This window comes from Seriola lalandi, unplaced genomic scaffold (genome assembly GCF_002814215.2).
Source record: "Seriola lalandi dorsalis isolate HSWRI2012SDOR001 ecotype SW California unplaced genomic scaffold, Sedor1 jcf7180002054415, whole genome shotgun sequence".
In the NCBI taxonomy this organism is placed as follows: Eukaryota; Metazoa; Chordata; class Actinopteri; order Carangiformes; family Carangidae; genus Seriola; species Seriola lalandi.
The window spans coordinates 384931-404746 of NW_019524968.1; the positions used below are offsets into that span (position 1 = coordinate 384931).

At 40.5% G+C, this 19816-nt stretch overlaps 1 protein-coding gene across 1 annotated transcript in view; it reads right to left on the reverse strand.

Moving 5' to 3' along the window:
* The window catches only part of LOC111657837 (pbx/knotted 1 homeobox 2), an 86899-nt gene that overhangs the window by 53629 nt on the left and 13454 nt on the right, over positions 1 to 19816 (reverse strand). Inside the window, exon 2 of the mRNA XM_023410159.2 lies at positions 12035 to 12116. The gene's annotated coding sequence lies outside the window, so the exon portion shown is untranslated. The remainder of the gene's footprint in view (positions 1 to 12034; positions 12117 to 19816) is intronic.

The window sequence follows — 19816 nt, forward strand, 5'->3', positions numbered from 1 at the left end:
GTGGGGGGGGTGGGGTGGTGGTGGCGGGAGAAGCTGTGGGAGTGGAGAAAAGGCGAGAGAATGGGAAGAAACAGGCATCATTTAGAGTAAATGGCATCCAAAAACCTTCTCCAATTATCTTTGCCTACCATGCCAGTGAGACTGACTTAATTAAAATGACTTGAGAGACGAGGGGAGAGAGAAAGGAGCTGCCAGTGATTGAGGGGGCAAGCAGGCGACGTATCTGCACTGAAACACAAAGCTCAGGCATCGCGCTGGCTGTCGACCACTCTCCCTTTTCAATTCCCGACTTCAAAAGAGAATAAAGAAATAATAATAAAAAAGAGAGGGGGCTCTCACCATTTGCAGCCATGTAATTGTGCTATTTAAATCCTACATTTTTTATCATTGTGAGAATATTCATTGGGGGGAAAAGAGGAATGTAGAAAAATGGATAATAAAATTGCTTTTTTTTTTTTTTGTTTTGTTTGTTCTTGTCTGACTCACCCCCTTTCTATAATCCTTCTGCCTTTTTCTGAGCAAAAACCTCTGACAGTGACCTTTTCACATGAGGTCTGTTACTATGGAAACTCCGTCCAGCCCCTCTATGTTTTTGTGTTTTCCTGTCACCGGGCAGCCAAAACTGGCCCACTTGTAACTGAGAGGAAGAAAGAATCATATTTAAAGATTTGCCTGTCATGTTTCCACTCGTATGCGTTTACAGGCCTGGGAAGAAGCAGAGAGCATCTACTGCTACAAAGATGTGCATGAAGCTGATTATATGATATTTGTTTTTGACCCCTCAAAGCATTATGAGGTCACTTGAGACAATCAATATATTATTTTATAAGTAATGTACGGCAATATTAGCGATATCCAGCCTGATACAGTTCAGCTCAAATATTGCGAGATATAATATTATCGCTATTATATCACTTTTTTTTTAAATAATACAAATATATTGTATATTTCAGGGTTTTTGTTCACTTTTTTTATAATTATATTATTGTGTTCAATGTTTCAGGAGTTTTTTATGTAATTATATTATTGTATTTTATGTTTCAGGTATAAGCGCTGCTGCCACTAAACAACATTTCAAAGTTTTATTTGTCACATGCCAATGTACAGTAAGCAGAAAAAAATGTATATGTATATGTATGTATATATATATATATATATATATATATAATCTTTTTTTTTTATATATAAAAATATTGCATATGGTGGGAAATATTGGTGTATTTGATATTATGGAATATGGGCCCAAGCCTTATATACCATATTCCAATGGACTGTATGGATTAAGTTGTATGGATTAATAAGATAATTATTTTCTAATTAGTCTATATATATCAATAGATTACCAGAATGTCAAAAAGTCAGAGGTGCCTTTCTCACAGTTCTAGTCGACATATTCAAAATTTTGAAAAGTTCCACAGACACTTTATAAGTCATCAAAATTGTTGCTGATTGTTTCCTCAACTGATTTAAAACGTGTTGCTTTCTAAATAGTTTTATAACTCCCTGCTTAATAAAAAAAAACAAAAAAACATGGGAATTTAAATTCAGTTTGCACCAAACTCTATGCAGCTAATGTCAATAAAACCACTCTTCTCTGTAAACACACACACACATTCACACAAACACACACACACGCACATTCACTCCTCCCTCACATCTTGTTCAGCCAATACACACTGACTGCTCAAGTGTCATAGCTAACACCTGTTACCGTGCTTTTGTCTTGTGAGTTTATTGTGATACACTGTACAGCACTTCTCACTAAGCACAACACAAACTCAGGCTGTTCCATCAAATGTGTTTGCACAGAAGGTTGGTGGGCGCTATATAATTTGAAGTTTAAGTGTGAGAATACAATACACTCTATACGATAATTGCCAGGATTGAGCAACCACTGTATCCATATTCATCAGCTGGAAAGCGGTAAAGGTGTCTTGAATGTAAATCAAAGTAAAAAAAAAAAAAAAAAAGAAGAAGATTAAAACTTAGAAATGAACTGTGTTTAAAAGTTAACGTATGTTGAAGGAATTGCTAAAACATGACATTTGATATTAGAACAACCAGTTTTTAATAAATGCTGTGTTTAATTAGAAGCTGTCTGAGATGTTTGGGGTCTGAAGGAGAGAGCCTCAGTGTGTGTGAGAGAGACAGAGAGAGAAGAAGGAGGGTTTGAGTTAGCATGACAACCGCTATTTTGATGGGGCCAAAGCCAAGTATCTCTACATATCCACTTTCCCTCTCCTATTCATCCCCTGTCCTCCCTGCGTTTCCATCTCCAGAGGCCTCCCTGTCCTCTCTGCTCCTCTCCTCTCCATCCCCCCGTCTTCGTTCTCATTCTCGCCGTTGCTCTCTATTCTTTCTTCCTAAACTCACGTTCTCCTCTTTTCACTGATCCCCCACCCCCTCCCTTTTCTCTTTCCTTTTTTTTTTTTTTTTTTTTCTCCCCTGTTTCTCAACGTCTTGCCCCGCTCAGGGAGCTTCACATTCACTTGTGTTGAGCTTAGAGAGTAGTTAGAGAAAAAGAAGGAGAGGCAGAATATTAATCATTTCAGTGTGGTTTGAATGTGGTTGTTTGTTGGTTTTGCAAAAAAAAAAAAAAAAAAGACACTTTGTGCACTTCTTTGGCCATGTCCCATATCATCTCTGGGAAACAGTTAAAGCCAATAGTCTCTGGATTGAAAGAAATACAGATCCACTCAGTACCCTTACACCCCAGTACTCCGCTTCTCACTGGCCAGATTGTTCTCCCCACTGCTGCACACACACACACACACACAGACACACACACACACACAGACACACACACACACACACACACACACACACACACACCACCACAGTCTCAGCTCCAGTTGCCAGGGAGACCGCCATACCAGGGCTCTGACCCAGGAGGTTTGGGACTGTTTTTCAACCCCCCACCCTCCCCCCCAAACGCAGGAGAGATGGCAGCTGTAGGACAGCTGTTCCTACCAGGCCTGAGCCTCAGACCACAGCCATCATCCCACCATCAGCGCAGCCCAAACTGCATTTCAGGGGACAAAAACACCCCGCAGCCCAAATGATTAGACACATCTGCCTTACTTAGTCAATTCTTCAGAAAAAAAAGTCTGTGGAAAAAGACGGGGAGGCAGATTCTGTACAGAGCAATAAAGACTTGACTGAGCTTATTGGATCTTTCAATATGAATTCAGCTCTATTAGCTAATAGCAAAGGGTCTGAACGCTTATGTCAATGTGATATTTCACTTTTTCCTTTTTACTAAATTTGCAAAAATCTCTAAAATTCAGTTTAGCTTTGTCATTATGCTGTAATGAGTGTAGATTGAATGCCCTGTATAATTACAGTTTTACTAGTGAGGTTATTTCATATTTTATGAGGCTTTCTGGTGTAGCTCAGCTATTCCTAACATCCGACAGCAGCATCTTTCCATCAGATGACAACAGTTTTACCTCTGCTCACTGCCCACAACAAAAATAGCTGTGGATAATTGGCCTAATTTCCACTGTGTGACCAGACAGTGCTTCCTAGTTGTTTATATCACTGAATTTCCCTCAATACCGACTCTATGAGTCCCATTTGCATGTCGTCCCCGAAAGAGATAATTATCTCCCATTTGGCCTCGCTGGGAAGGAGTAGCCATGCAGAGCTCTAAACGTTTGTACAGACTGATCAAAAGAGAAGTCTGTCATTTTCTTGTTATATTTCACATAGAGTTTTGGTTCGCAGAACTGTGGGACTTACAGCAGCTCATGTAGGTTCTGTGATATCAACCCTGTCCCCTAGAAATTACATTCATATACTAATAAAGTCATTTCCCAATTACGTTGGCTGGATTATATTTGAAGTATGACTGAATGAACAAAGCATTACATTTATTAACAGCAGCGGCATCTCCAGGACGTAGCCTGGGGTGGATGGCAGCCGTACAAACCACACAACTGTCACCCCAGAGACCGGGGTTCACATCCTGTGGTCTGTGGTTAGGTTTAGGCAACAAAAGCACTTTGGTTAAGTTTAGGGGAATATGGTGGTTTTGGTTTAATCTGAATAAACAGGTTGTGTCTGAAGTCACTGTGAACTTTTTCTCTATTAAACCAGAACAGGATCTTTCTCTAACTTTAAGTGTTGTGAGAGTCTGAACAGAACATAAAACTAATAATGCTGGAGTCACTTGTGGGTGTTATACTGAGGTATTTTGATGGAAAACAAGCACGTCGTCTGTGAACATTTTATTGATAAGTTCAGTATTAAGGTATTTATGACTTTTAAATTTAAATTAACAACATAACATCATTATATTAACAGAAAATGTTGCAAACTTCTTGATTTTAAACATAATTTCTAGCAGACTGGGTTGGTGATATACACAAACATCAGCTTAAAGCACTAATGTAGTTTTTGCCAGTGATGCAAAAAGTCAAGAGATGTTTCTTGGTTATATTATAGCTTGATAACCAATAGCTGACATACATTAAACTGTAAGAGACTGATTCTCTTCCATGCTCCCATGAACAAATCAGCAGATACTTAAAAGCCAGAGCATGAACCCGAGCAAGGGTTGTGGTAGTAGTATCCCCACTTTACAGTATCCTTTACCCCACTGACTCTATAATGCCTCCTGCTCATAGGTGAACACGTTGGTTTATTCAGCGTGTAATAGAATTTGGCAGGCCCCCCTCATCTACAGGAGCCAAAGAGGCAACCGAGCTGAAACCGACGGCAGACAAACTGTGTCGGCTTTAAGATGGCGCGGCAAATTAAAGTGTAGGGCAACTGATCTCGCAACTGCAGAGCACACAGTGTAACTATACTCCATTGGGGAACGGAGCGATTACGCCAAGATGGATGGCCGCCTTTCAATGCATTTCAAGGGCAGACAGATCAGTATGGGATCATTATGTCTGTGAAGGGTTGGTTTAGGGGGTCTGAATGGAGGAGTTTGTTAATGCGACTGTACTGAGCCTTTTGTGGCAGAAGCAAAACGAAGAAAACATGGACATAAGGGTTCAGCGCTAATGCTACAGAGAAATAGCAACAAATATTTATTTATTCAAGTTTTTCTTTCAGCCATTTGTTCCAGTTATAGACACTCACATTCTCCATGTTCATATTTAAGATTACATTCCGGAGAACCCCATTACAGAATCCCTCTTTTCCAAGTGTGAGGAGTTTACATTATAAAGTGTATAAGAACAGATATTTTCATCATCATTAAAGCAGCATTGTCATTATTTCTAGTGGGTATCTGGATGGCCTGGGTTGTTGGCCTTCAACCCAGATGCAGATTTAAAGTATGTATCGCTGCCTTGGTCTCACTGTGTTCAAACCGTGCATTCACATCCTTCCATCTATGTTTGCATGAGTCTAAGTCTCTCCTCGTCTAATCGAAGTGTGAAAAGTGTGGGAGGACTTGGACCGGACAGTCCACTCACTTCTAAAATATATAATTTATACGGATCCATTTCTGTTACTTGGCCAAAAAAAAATGAAATAGCTGCTTTGAGTCGGCTTCCAAGAGCCCGAGACACATAAAAATAACTGCTTTTCATGTTCAACTGGACAGCCAGAGTGAATTATGCAAACTTATCCATTTATCATTGTGTATATTCTCACACTATCACTGTACAGTCAGTTATATTGTCTTTATAATTGGGTAGTATTCTTCTAGAGGAAGAGTAACCTGTTCTTTTTTCTTCAGAGTGCCAGGAAAAGGAGCAGGCTAAGTTAGAATAGTGGTGATTTGGCTCTCCCCCTCCATCTGTTTTGTTTTCCTTCCATCTCCCTCGTTTTGATGAGCTGGGTCTTCAGTCCCCCTTATAAAATCCCATTAGCTCTTAATGAAGTCGGGCTCCTAGCCTCTCGGCCTCACCTCATTTAGCACGATTGTCTGGCGACCATTAGCATGGAGGCAATTACAGCCGCACGACAAGATTAATTGGAAATGCCGACAGGGACCCTGAGAAATGGGAATAAATAAATATAAAAAAAAATATTCCAACTAATAAGCTTCCATTCAGATGGCGGGGAGGGAGCCGCATGTGTCTAAGTTAAATCAACATAATTACAATTAGGATTGGTGGGCTAAAGAGCCTGGGTGAGGGAGAAATGGATACGGATGGATTGGAGGATGATGGTTAAGCGTAGAGGTAGCGAGTTGTGATGGGGGGGAAATGTGGGATCACACAGCGAAGCTAATAACGAAGAGCAGAAGTGTGACCCCCAATTCGTGTAAAAGCGAGGTCAGAGAGACTGTGTCGGCGCGTGCCAGTTTGTCTTCTAACCTTCTTTGATTAAAGGTAGATTTCCCATTCTGTTGCCAAAATAGACCCTAGGATCATTTCATTACCTCGGATAATCCCCTTCACCCGCGGCTGGATCGCAGGCTAGAGAATCTGACAAACTCTTTGCTAAAGAGATGGTGTGATATTTACCCAGGCAGGAGAGGCTAAAGGAGCTCCACAATAGGTTCGGCCGCTGCACCTTTGTGGAATTTGAAATGGCAGCTGACAAGACTGGCTAAGTATGCTATAGCTATATCAGATACTACAACTAAGAAAACCTGCTACTCTCACACAGGAGGAGGAAAGACAAATGAATTTCTCTCCGTGAGCGAGGCTAAACGAGGCCCTGGACACTTCACTGCCAGTACAGCACCAACATCTGATTTGCAATAACATGCTGTGTTTGTGAGATGATTTCCTGCAATGAATTACAGCAGGTTATATTATTTTGTTACCACCATCAAGCAGGTTAATAACATAACAACTAATAATATGGTTTTAGCACAGTGTGTAAGCATATTTGTTGGGTGTTACTGGGCTTTCATGAGGTTTTTTCTCATAACTCCTGAGCTGTAAGACACAGGTCCCTGGAGTCTTTGGTCCAACATGTATTTGTTCACATTTTCCAGGCTCATTTCCACTCAGCTACACTGTCCACCATGTTGTTGAACCTTGCAGAAACTTTCTTCAACACTCTTCCTGTCCAATGTTCTCCAAGTTTGTCAGGATGAATGCTCAAATTTTTTTATTTTCTTTTATGAAATGCCATTTTCTTGTTAGTGGTTGCTGATGTGAACATGAACTATTGAACATACACTACCCTGATGCAACACTTAATGGCAGGTGACACCACGGCAACGTTTGAATAAAAAGATAAACGTCATATTTTTGCTCAAATTCTTCTTATGATTTACACATCGTCCAAAAATCATATTGTCCATCATTATTGTGATGTAGATCCACACCCAGATACTGATTAGAATATTTTTGTTATTAAGGTCTTGGCAGAGATATTTGTCCTCTGTGTTTTCTAGTGTGAATATAAAACCAGGAAATAATCTACACAGATTGTAAACGTGTGCCTGAAAAAGTTCTAATCAGATGTGGTGGCGCCTTCATGAAGATAAAGATTAATCAAAAATAAAACTGAAGCTTTTTGACCAAAAACTACAAATCCGTGCCATTATTCACATGTATTAACTTCTTTCAAAGGGAAAATTCAGTCCTTGAGAAAAAGGATTTGACCTGTGAGGCCACAGAGTGCAGTGAACTACCCTGAATGGAAACAGACTTCTATTGAAAGATTTTTCATATTAAATTTGTGATTTCAATGTTCAGTAAATTTAAGAAAGAATCAAATGACAATGTGTGTAATTAGATTATTTTATTATTAGATTAAATGAAGAACTCACCACTGCATGAACTAAGTGGTCTACTTGAGAAGTCTGGGAGGCTATACTGAAATAACAGCAGGCTATAGGCTCGGTGCCAAATTGCCATGGCATCTCTTCTGTTCAACCCCCCCACCACCACCACGACACTTCACCCCGCCCCCTCACTCCCACCACTCACAACCACTCTTGCCCCCTTTCCTGCCTCCTAAGCTGAATGACAGGTGGCAGAAATCCGATCAGCATGGGCCTTCATCAAGGAAGCACTCCCGTCTAAAAAACGGGCACACTGCCCACTCGCCCACCCGAGGGCCACAGCGCAGGGGCTTCTGAGGCCGGATAGGGTGTGTGTTTGTGTGTGTGTGTGTGTGTGTGTGTGCCTTTGTGGGCATAAATGAGACAGGAATGGGGGAGCTGGAGAACCGAGCAGTGGAGTTGGCAGCGGGTGTCCAGGGCTCAAATGGGAAACGGGAGGCTGGCTCTCACAATAGTGAGCGCAAGAGTCCCAGAGGGTCGTCCACAATAGCAGGGCAAGCGGCTACTGTCAACAACGACCTCCAAGGCCTCACTGCTTGAAATGAGCTGGTCCCACCCTTCATCACTTCCCTTTTAGTGCTGCCATACAGCTAATGCAGGGATTATTATTAGGGACATGTATCAGGAGCATGTGTGCGCTTTGTCAGTGAAGTCCTGTCACATGGATTTTCATTTGAGCTTTGGCTACTGTGCTGTAAATATACGGACAGTGGGTTTTTAAGGGAAAGATTCGCAAGACAGTGTTATTATTTTTGAAGAAAAGCTCCAGGTGTAATGAAAAATTAAAACACAAATATTATCAAAACTGAGAATGCCATGTTACAAAGCCCCCCTGACATACTCAGTTGCACTTCATCCTTATGATGCAGATACATCAAGATGTACTTGACAGCTACTTCCTGCCCTTACACACACCAAATCAGATTTGAAAACCTATTGGCTATCACAAGTGCAGCGGAGCATCTTGGCGCGAAATTGGAAATCCGCAAAGTAACACAGGCCTGTTCTTGTGCAACCCACAGTCCTTGATCTTCAAGGGAAAAAAAGTTTATTTGTATAAAATAGCTCTACAAGCAATCACTACACGGGCTGGACTGATTGTTAGTGGAAGGGGGAGGGGGGCCAATGTAATGGTGGTGGTGGTGGTGGAGGGGGGGGGGTCTCCAACCAGGAGGAGATTTAATTAGTGAAATCTCATTAAGTCTAACAAAATTAAGCGTAAAACAATCCTTAGTAGGGAATCGTGGTGGAGGTTTTTTTGGGTGGGTGGGGTGCAGGAGTGGGGTACACTTAGGGGCTGAGGGAACATAGAGACTGGCTGTACGATTAGTCTGGCCTGTGTGTAGGAAGAGACAAATGTCTTAGTATATCCAGACCTCCTCTCGCAATCAACTAGACACTGCCATGTGTGTACAGATGTCCCATTGTCCTTGCTCTTATTTGGTCTGTGGCTCCTCCCCAGTATAAAAGCATATACAGAACCTGACTACAAAGACTGAATTGGATTTAGACGCATATTTTCAACTGAATAAATATGACAAAAACAAAACTTTACATGATGTTACTAGAGTAAGAGAATGACAGGGAAAATGAAAGCACAAAATATTGTTGTTGTGTCTGTAATCAAGAATTTTCTGCAAAATCTACATTCAGTCACAAAATGTTCATAAATCAAATGCAAACTCACTTTTTTTTTTACAATACCTGCACATGGCAGCTATTAGGAAAAGACTTGTAGCAAATAAATTTTGGTTAAGGTTTGGCAGGATGGTTATGCTTTATAAACACCAATGTTAACTGCAGGTCTGTGACAGGATGCCAGCTTCGCTCTACTTCAAGTCAGAAGCTCTTACATTTTGCCTCACTCCATAAAGAACACTACTCACTACGCTGGCACTGAACATTGGCTTTTTATGTAAATCATAAAGCGCAGAATCAACCAATAGGGACCCAACATTGCTAGTGATACTGAGTTAAAAGTGAATGGGTAACACCCATCACTCTACAATGTGCCAGTCAGAATACCCTTGGGGAGAAATATTTATTTAATGATCCTGTGAACTAACCAGCACTGTTGTTATAGTGCATAGCTGCCAAATGCTGAAGAACAATGTGGTAGAAGTTTTCAATGGTTTCAAAGTTTTGGACCCAAACCAAGATGGAACGGTGAAAAACCTACACAAGCCCGAGTATAAATACCATACTGACAGCAGCATGACGCTCCTACGCAAAACACATTACGATTATGACGCACGCTTGCTCCACTGCATCTACATTTCTGACATGTTGAAATACAGACCCGAGACTCAGTGCGACAGAGTGGGACCCCACCCGGACCCGAATAGTTGGAATATAAATTGGACTTAGCCTGGCTCATGGTTCCAAGCTTAATCTTAATTATTAAGAACTACATGGATGAAAAAATGGTGCTAACATAAACACCAGTAGTTTTAACAGTAGCTCTGTGACTTTCTAAGAGAACCGTGATTCAAGCTCAAATAGATATATTAAAAAAAAGACAGATATCTTGAAAGAAAGAAAGAAAGAAAGAAAGAAAGAATTTTCAGAAACATTTTTAGTTCAGCAGGAACCACCACCACTTTTCACTCCTTCAAATCAATTTTCAATTAGTTGCAAATATAGGAGAGCAGAGGACAAAGAAGTCTTTTGGCTCATTTTAGTGTGAACCATAGGGACAGGCTGTAATATTTAAATGCTCCAAGACAGCAATTTCCACCTAATTTCTAATATCATTGTCTCTGGAACAACTCAGATGGAGGCGGATATGAGCACCAACAACAAACAACAAGGCAGTTCTAGCAAACAATAACTTGTGCATGATCAAACCTTTCAAACCAGCTTATCACTGCAGCAAATCACAACAGTAGTTATAGAAATAATGACTGGTTGTGCTCATTAGAGTCACTTAAACAACTTCTGTGTCTTGCAGTCAACTGTTTTGTGTTGTAGCAGCATTGTTAGCTTCCTGTGTTAGCTAAAGTTGCCACGGCTCACCACACATAGATAGTTACATCATATATCATAGCTACCTGACAAATAATATTAGATCTAAGACATCTCTTCTACTGCAGAAATTAGCTTCTTGAAGTGGTCACATTTCATGCAACAAGCATCTTCTCTGACACATCAAGCTAATTTGCCCTACTTTATGAAAATTCATTGGTTTTGCTAAACTTCCTGCTCTTGTACGTACATACAACCTGAAAACAACATCACAGTGAAACTTTCAGATATAACTACTGTATTTCTGCACCAATGGGTGCCTGTAATTTACTTAAAAGTAGAGCACTACACAGTTATCTCACTGCCTCAGTGATTCAGCAGCAGACTCCACCTCACTGAGTGATTTTGTGGGAAGAACTCAAGTTCCAGTCATGGGCATCCGAAAACCATTTGGAGACATTAATGGCCCGTTCCATCACGGCAATACATTACTGAACCGCTATTCCCTCCAAAGCAACACTGAACTTCTAGACAAGTGCTTGTTAGAAACCAGTGTTTTGCTCCACTCTGAGACTCTAGAAGCAGCAGGTGTCATTAGATACTGTAGGAATGGTTGTCATCTTTCATTTAAGCCTATTTACGTTTGCTTTTGGTTACCATTGCCTACAGTCTTGTTCATGAAGAGAATATCTGAGGAAAACATAATGACAGTCAACCAAATCAGCTCCCATCTAAACTCTGTACAGTATAAGTGCTGTAAAGTGTAAAGAAAAGGAAATAATATCAAATTAGCCTCATAGACGAGAGCACATCCTCAATTCCCATCAGGTAACGTTCATTTTCATCCTGGTCCAAGATGCAAATCATGTTTAGACCAAATTGTCAAATCATAAAAAAATAAGAATAAAAATAAAAATAAAAATAAATAAAAAAGCAAAGCTATAGACTGAAGTTCCAGCAAGAAGTGAGCAGAAATTCAAATTCTCATTTCGGGGGTTGAAGAGATGTAGGGAAAATATTCTCAAGTGATTGAAATGATTGTTTGGTCTCAACCAGTTTGAGTGAATTGCAGCAGGGTAATCGTTAACTGTGTGCTTTAGCATGCCAATGTGTTTATAGCATGAATTACATTTGATTGTGTGCTCTTAAATTAAATCACAGACTGGTGCTGGCCTGTGAGGAAACAGATTAGCTCCACCAGATATGTTGTTACTGAAAGTCTATCAAGACAAAATGAACATTCTGTTTCATCTAACACATCTTTAAACCGGCACGCAGCTTTGTTAATGACATGCATAAACAAACACTTATACAACCGGGGCTAAAATCATATGGTTTATAGGAAGGCAAATGGCAACTTACAGTTAGCTTGCCCACAGCAACACAGCAGCTTTCAGTGTTGTCGTCTGCTCCGTTGCCCAGGATCCAACTCTCCACACAAAGCCTGTCGACAGATGACAAGGTCTAAATTTGTGCAGTTTAATAAAGTCATCATTATTACTGAAAAGGACATTGAGATGATGCCATGCAAAAGATCAGTAACAAAATGTCACAGGGTTGTGGGAGATGGTCAACTCTAGTTTTTTTACTGGAAGGACAGATATTGCAGGATGACCACACCACTTTCACTTTATTTTCTAAGCTTTAGGAGAAGGGAAGACACAGCATAGATCTAAACTGTGCAGAAATTGTTTCTGTTATTACTGTTATTTCCTTTTCCAGTCTGATTGCATTGATCTGATGACATAGCAAAAGTAGAATCGTAAGCAAAGAAGAAGAGTTCAGACAAACAAACAAGTTTTAAGTCCTCAATATAAATCAATAAACCACTTTTTGGCATTTTGCATGTTTGTGTTTGACAGTAAAAACTGAGGGGAAGATGGTTTGGATTCAAACCAGGGATGCTATGGTAACGCATCTGAGTCCAAGTCCATAAAAAATTTAAATAAAAAAAAAAAAAAACTTTTTTGACAAAATAAATACTTCAAAAGCCTCAGAAGAAGCCAGTGAGTACAATTTAAGATTTTTATAGGAATTTAAGAGAAAACTGTTTCGAAGGTCAAGAACAAATCTTCACACTCAACTTTTCTGAAATCAAAATGAAAGTGCCCAAATCCTAAATGTCCACTGCACAGTGAAACACTGAATAAAAAAAATGAAAAAATGAATAAGTAAGCAGTAAGTAAAATGTAATAGTTTGTGAGTAAATTCTTAAAATTACGAGCAGGAATATAAAATTCTGCTAATTCTTCTAAATATGTACATTATTTGCTTATATCAGTTTGTTACTGCCCTATAATGACCCTTTAATCCTCCATTTTTATGCAACTCTCCATCCCCTGCAAAAAAAAAATGCTTTTGAGTCTAATTTTCAGTGCTATAGGTGAAAACAGGAGGTTAGAGAGCTGCTGTGACTCAAATTCCTTTGAGCAATTGAGTGGCTGGCCATGTCTGAGCCACACAGAGCAGAGCGCTGCGGAGAGAGTTATGGCGCACATGCAAAAGATTTAAGTTCAATCAAGCATTCAGGGCTGGACACCTGATCTTTCACTTAAAGCTCCTCCAGAACAGTGGGAGTGTGGTTGGGCCTCACAGCAGGCTGCCTACCTCCAGCAATCTGCTAACACAGAGCCTCTGAAGGGATGGTATTTACCCAGTCCTGCACAGCTCAGTGGGGACTACTGTGTGTGTGTGGTAGGTAGTTACTACCAGAGGCCCCATGTTGATGGGGGATAGGAATGAAAGCTGTGGAGATTGAATGAGGAGAGCCCAAACTTTTCTCTCTTCTTTTAGAGTTTTATCAATCTCCTGAAATACAGGGCAATAAAAAGTTAATATTCTTTATTAACTTTTATCCATCAATTCTTCCACTACACTCCAAATTTTGAGAAAATTCATTGATTCATTGTTAATTGACAATGAAATGGATAATAAAATTCTGTCAGTAAATCATAATGCAATTTTTGAAGATTGTTTTCAAAAAAATTGTAATTTTAAAAGTTGTTATTGCTCCTTGGTCTCTGCCATTTTTCATGCTTTCAACTGAAAGCAAAAGGAAGGATGATGATGAGGATGGTGTTCTAACACCATACTTTTAATAATTTTAATATACTTATTCATTCACAGTAACATCACAAAAGAAATATACTCGATGTGCTGGAGTCTTGGAGACAAACTTGAGTTGAAATTGTGATTTGCTGAACAAATTATCCAATTCTATTTATCTGTATCAACAAAAAAAATCTTTCCATTCCCATATCCTCCCATCATAATTCAAACAAATGTTCTTTATTTGGGGAAACTCCAGCTATAGGTGTCGATTGAACTTGGGTTTAATCTTTTAACGATAAAAGATCTACAGCTCAAGACTGTGAAAGAAAGTAGGGCATGTTAATGATGGTAAAGACGAGCTCAAAGCCCAGGAAAACGAAGACATCTTTAGGATGTAGTTTGAGTTTCCCTGCCAAACAGCCCCCTCAGACCAGGGGAGATTTGGTTGAGAGCATTTCTTAGGTTTCTTTCAGCCACAAAGAAAACATTTTAGCCTCTCAGTAATCCTTCCCGAAGCCCTCCCTAAGCTCCAAGGGCCCTTCCTCCCTCGGTCGTCCCTCTAGCCCCGTCTGGGATCCTGGAGGATCGTCTCTGTACACTGAAGCCCCCCACACACACACACACACACACACACACACACACACACACACACACCATTCACCATCTCTCCATGACCCCTCTGGGACCCAGCTGACCTTCCTGTTGACGTCAAAGTAAATCAGAGCGGGAGCCGGTGCAGCGAGGGGCTCCACCCAGGGGGCTGGAGGTCTAATCACTGTGTTCCTCACAAAAGCCACAGAGGAAACATTAGCATTCCTGAATCTGCCCACCATCACTCACACTGCCGCCGCTGCATGTGTTCACAGGTACACATACACAGTCAGCGCAGGAAAGCAATTTATTTTCATCATCTGCTACTTTATACAGCAACTCATTTAAGAGGCAAATATTGTACCTTTGAGCCCACTAAATTCATCTGACACCTATAGCTAATAGTAACTGCAGATTAAGATTTTACATGCAAAAACTGAGGACCAGATTTTAAAATACAATTCATTTTCTCTGTTTTCTATCACTGTAAATTTAATTAAACTTAAATCAATTTAAATTTGGGGATGTGGACAGGGAAATAGTTATTGAGATTTATCATTAATTTTTGACATTTTAAATAAATGAGAAAATAATCAGCGGATTCCGCATTAGAGCACAGAGTGGGAAGATGAGACCTTGCTTTAATATGGCTGAAGGAACAGGACTCAGATAGTCTGCCGCTACTCCCCGGACAAGTTGTGCTTCTTGTGAAATGATTGTTTTATTGTTGCGCCGTGTACAACATTTGCTCATATCAATAATGGGATATGCTCCAGTGCATCAGGCATCCCCTTGGAGAGAACCTAGGTTCATTTGACTCATCTGATTTCGCCGCTCGCGTTTGTGGCAACGCAGGTTCGGAGAACACACAGACGTGATTGAATATTCACAACTTCCTGCCTAAACTTTCTCTCTGATCATATGGAGGCTCCGTACAGTCGAGACGTAACTCCAGATGGACGTCTTTAAGATTCCCAAATCCTCCTCGCTTCGCTAGCAGGAGTTTTGGGGTCAAGGTGTGAAGGGAGGACCAAAAGACCCGTTTCCCACAATCCCTCCACAGCTATAGCCCCCCAGCTGTTCAAGGGCTTCCATAACAACAGCTGCGCAGAGGTTTAGTGGTTCACGTTGCTATGACAACAGCAGGATCAATTGGCATGCACAGACTCTCAGTGCTAATAGCGAAAGTGACATTATGCCATAATTTCATTTCAATAAAACACAGGCAGGTTTTTTACTGCACTAAGATTCAGGAGGACATAAAAAGGAGACAAATAATTAATTTTGCATGATAATGTGAGTGGCTTCTGCGCCCAAAACTAGCAGGAATCTCCCACGCATATTGACAACCAACCCAGCAACCTCACACTTCAAATTCATTCTCTGGCATTGGAGATTAACTCAGTACAGAGTGTGATTGTTTCCGAGCTCATACAATAGAGGCTAAATAAGTCTTCATGCCCGGCAGCTGGATGTGCCACAGATCACTGACCGGCAGGATGTGCAACAATCAGAAATATTTCTGTTCTCCTGACAAACAGGATATCAGGTCACTTGGCCACCTTAACAGTGAGGATTCAGACGCCACGGGGGGGGATTTACACTATTGTACAAGAAGCAACCTCAGCTGTACTCTGTGTTTACACATGTGGGACAATAGACTCTCAGGTGGGGTATCACAAGCAGGGCGCCCAAATGTCAACTCTTCATGGCTGAAAACTTGCATTATGGTGCCCTCGCTGTCCGTTCTCATGCATTTAACAGTTATTAAAAAGCTTAGTTCCTGCAGCCGTGATCCAAACTTCAAGCATTTGAGGCTAATTCCTGCGAATTATAAGGGGCTCGCGACGACAATGGCAGGTATTCCCCCACGAGAGTAACCGGAGCAGGCGTGGCGTCACCAAGGGTTTAAGCCCAACGTTTAACGAGCATGCAGCTGACACAGACAGCTGTGCGAGACAAAACACAGCACAAACACACACATAGCCTACACACATCAACATGAGCACTTTGTCCAGCTGCTACATCAAACTTCTAGCATGACACAAGGTTCTCTAACTTTGTGTTTACCCCACTCAACGATGAAACGCTTGATATTTGTCATTGATTAGGCCTTATCTCACAGAATATGATAGGCCCCCTTGTGAACAGTGGGGGGGGGGGGGGGGGGGGGGGCAGACAGGAATCCACTGCTAAAAATACCCATGTCGTGATGAGTCAGGATGGATTGCGCAAACAAAAAAAAAAGACCAGTCTAATTTCCTCCAGACTTTTGAAAAAGAAGTTCCAATCCGCAGTGCCACCAGTGGATTCCTCTATTTAATGAATCAAGCTGCATCAAGAAGAGAGAAAAAAGAATGTGCGGACTAGTGGGATAAAAAGAGATTATCCAAATGGAGGTTAATGATGTGAAAAAGAATCACAGACTTAAAGAGAATAAAGGTGCAGAAACATAAAAGTGTTTTGTGCTGAGATGTTTGGGGGGGGTTCAGTGACACTGAAATGCTCCCTTCACAGGGTTACACATGTAGTGTAATCCTTCTTACATTGAGTTCATCATAGATATGTCAGTTGAAGCCTGTTTGCTCGTGTCAACATCAGGCTCTCCATGTATCAACCTTTCAACAGTGCTGGAATTCAGCGTGATTCTCTATATTACATTTTTCTCACTATACAGCACAGGTATTATATTTCAACCCAACTTCCCAAATGTAATAAAAAAATAAGGTTAGTAGCAAGCTACTACACATATAGAGTCTACCAAGTCCTTCAGGCTCTGGTGAGGTTCTTGGACTCATGCTCTTTCACTTACACAAAGGCAACTACAAGGATCTGGTTTTCAGGTCGGGCCTCGGCAGATTCTCCGTCCAAGTTCTGTTCTGATTTTAAAGCGTGCTACTCCTGTTTGCTATTAACTGTCTGCTGTTAGCACTGCAAACTATGAAGACCGTCTCAACTCAACTCATCAAGTCACTTCACATAATACTCTTCCAAAACAAGATGAAGGGGCTGTGATGGGCGATGACTTTTAGAGACAGGCCAACCACCTTCCTACCTTTCATCAAATGTGCAGTTTAGAGGGAAAATATCTATAAATCACTTATGTGGTAATCTTCAAAATATTTACCATTAACTGACAATGACGCACTCACACAGAGACGAGGCAGAATCCTGTATTTTCCCATCTCCTCCTCAAACTTACTGCAGATCTTACACAGAGAACCTTCATTAACAGAAAGGAAAAGATTTTAATATGATAACTACCAAGCAGAACAGAATTAAAATGCTTGGGTATTATGTTACATGGTTAACTGTTAATATATAATTGTATATATGTGTGTGCAAGCTTTCCTTGCAAAATGAGTTAATAAGCTGTTCCACAATACATCCTGACGCCACATGGTGACACATGTTGACCAGGATAATTAGTAGGACAACTTTATACCAATTTGAGGCGATGGATCAGTGTAATTAGCTTGTTTACTTGCTACTGCTGCCTCTGAACACTTAGGAAGAAAAAACTGTTGAAGTCATTTTCTAATCTGTAAGTACAGTTTTCTCATCTGTGCATGTGTACAATAATGCATGCAATATCATAACCGATCTCAGAACAATGAAAGCTGAGTTAAGGCCAGCTTGACAAGCACACTTTGGCTGTAGCTAGTGACCAAAGATCCCAGGATTATCCTCAATGCGCAAATGTCCATAAAATGCTGCTCCTCTTTCTGTTTGGCGAGCTCGAGCCTTTGTCAACAGGACGCAGTCATGAAAATGACAGAAATTATAGATACAACGGCTGGAAGTCAAATAAGAGACAATAGCCTGCTGTCGCCACAAGTAAATCACATGATGGATGCAAACAGGCAATATCAGTTCTGAGATGCAAGGATAGATGTCGCTTCCACTTCAGTATCATTCTAATTGATTTTATTTTTAGCTTTAACTAGTCAATCACTGCTTGTCTTTGGCCTGACGTCACGCCACCACCTTGAAATAAGTCTAATCACTTAGTTATTGGGCTTTCTCATGACGGAAAAAGGAAACAGGTTCAGTAATATCACCCTGTTGAATGACTAATGACAGATATTTCTGCAGTGCAGCAAAATACATTATCTACACAGCAAGTATATCAGAACAGAGGTGGAGTATACAGTGACTCTGGTTTACTTACTTTCTTTTTTTCTAATTCATTTTGTTAACAGGTGCAAACCCTATCAATTAATGAAATGTTTTCTTGATGTTGACGCAGAGTTCTGTCATATCTCCCCTTGTGTGCAGGGGCGTATATGTGAGGGGAACACTGAAACTAAGGCTGGCCCTGTAAAATGCCTGGAAATGAAAATGTGTTTTTTGATTCTTTTGATTTGAGAAAAGACAGATAATGCCAGTTAGTAATAGTAGTAGGCCAGGAAGTCACCTGGGCCAGTACTTGTGCAATATCCACCTCAGGTATTTCAGTGTAGTTTCCATCGTCCACTGATCAATCCGTCAATGAGGATTTTTTTTTTTTAGTTCAAATGCACTGCAAGTCCCCTCCATTATATAGAATAAAACATTGAAGTCCCTAAAATAAAATGATGTGCTTTGCAAGCAAGGGAAATTATCCAAATCCCTAAATAGTCCATTATACAGTGAATTTGCCACTTTATAGTGCAGTAGGAATGTACAGTGAGTCTTATTATACCCTATATAGTTGACTCACAGTACAGAGTGTACAAGTGATGGTAACTACTGAAGCGATAAATACCATCATAAATTGCACTTGCGCTGAAACAAAATAAAAATGGTGTAAAGAAAATGAGTATAGTGTCTGAAAGTGCTTTTTCATTTTGCTGATGAGATCACTGTATAGATGGTGAGTAGGGAGCAGTGAATGAATGAGTGATTTCGGACACAACTGCAGTCTCTACAGCATGTACACTATTCTCTGTTAGCAATTCCACAACATATTGCCTTTTATAGATGGTGGAAAAAAAAGCACTTTGTGACTTTACATCTCAGTAACTACACAAAATAACCATGATTCATAGAAAGGCGTTCACAATGGAGTAAACTACTGTCTGTTATATGATGCAAATGAATCAGTGAACAAAGGACAGATTTTTGACATAGCTGATGCTTTCAGGAAAAATGCTTGAGTTAAAGCAGCATGAGCCTCTTTGTGACATGAATGTAGACAGCCACAGTCTACCAATCATTCCCATTATGATATTTACACATAGGTATTAATTATCAAATGTAAAAATGCAATAGATTTAAACACTCTTTCATTGTCTAGGCATGAAACAGACAGGGTAGGCCGGGAAGATGGAAACACAATGGACTTGGCAGCGACGGCCGGGGCAGAACAGACAGTGAGGAATTCCCCATCAGTGTCTGAAGTGAGCGAACTTGCTTTTTTTTTTTTTTTCCTTTCTGACTCTTCCCTCCTGGTGAGAGTCCAAATGAAGAAACTTAACTCTTTCGCTGACACGCTGGATGTCTGCTTTAGCTGTCCGCTCA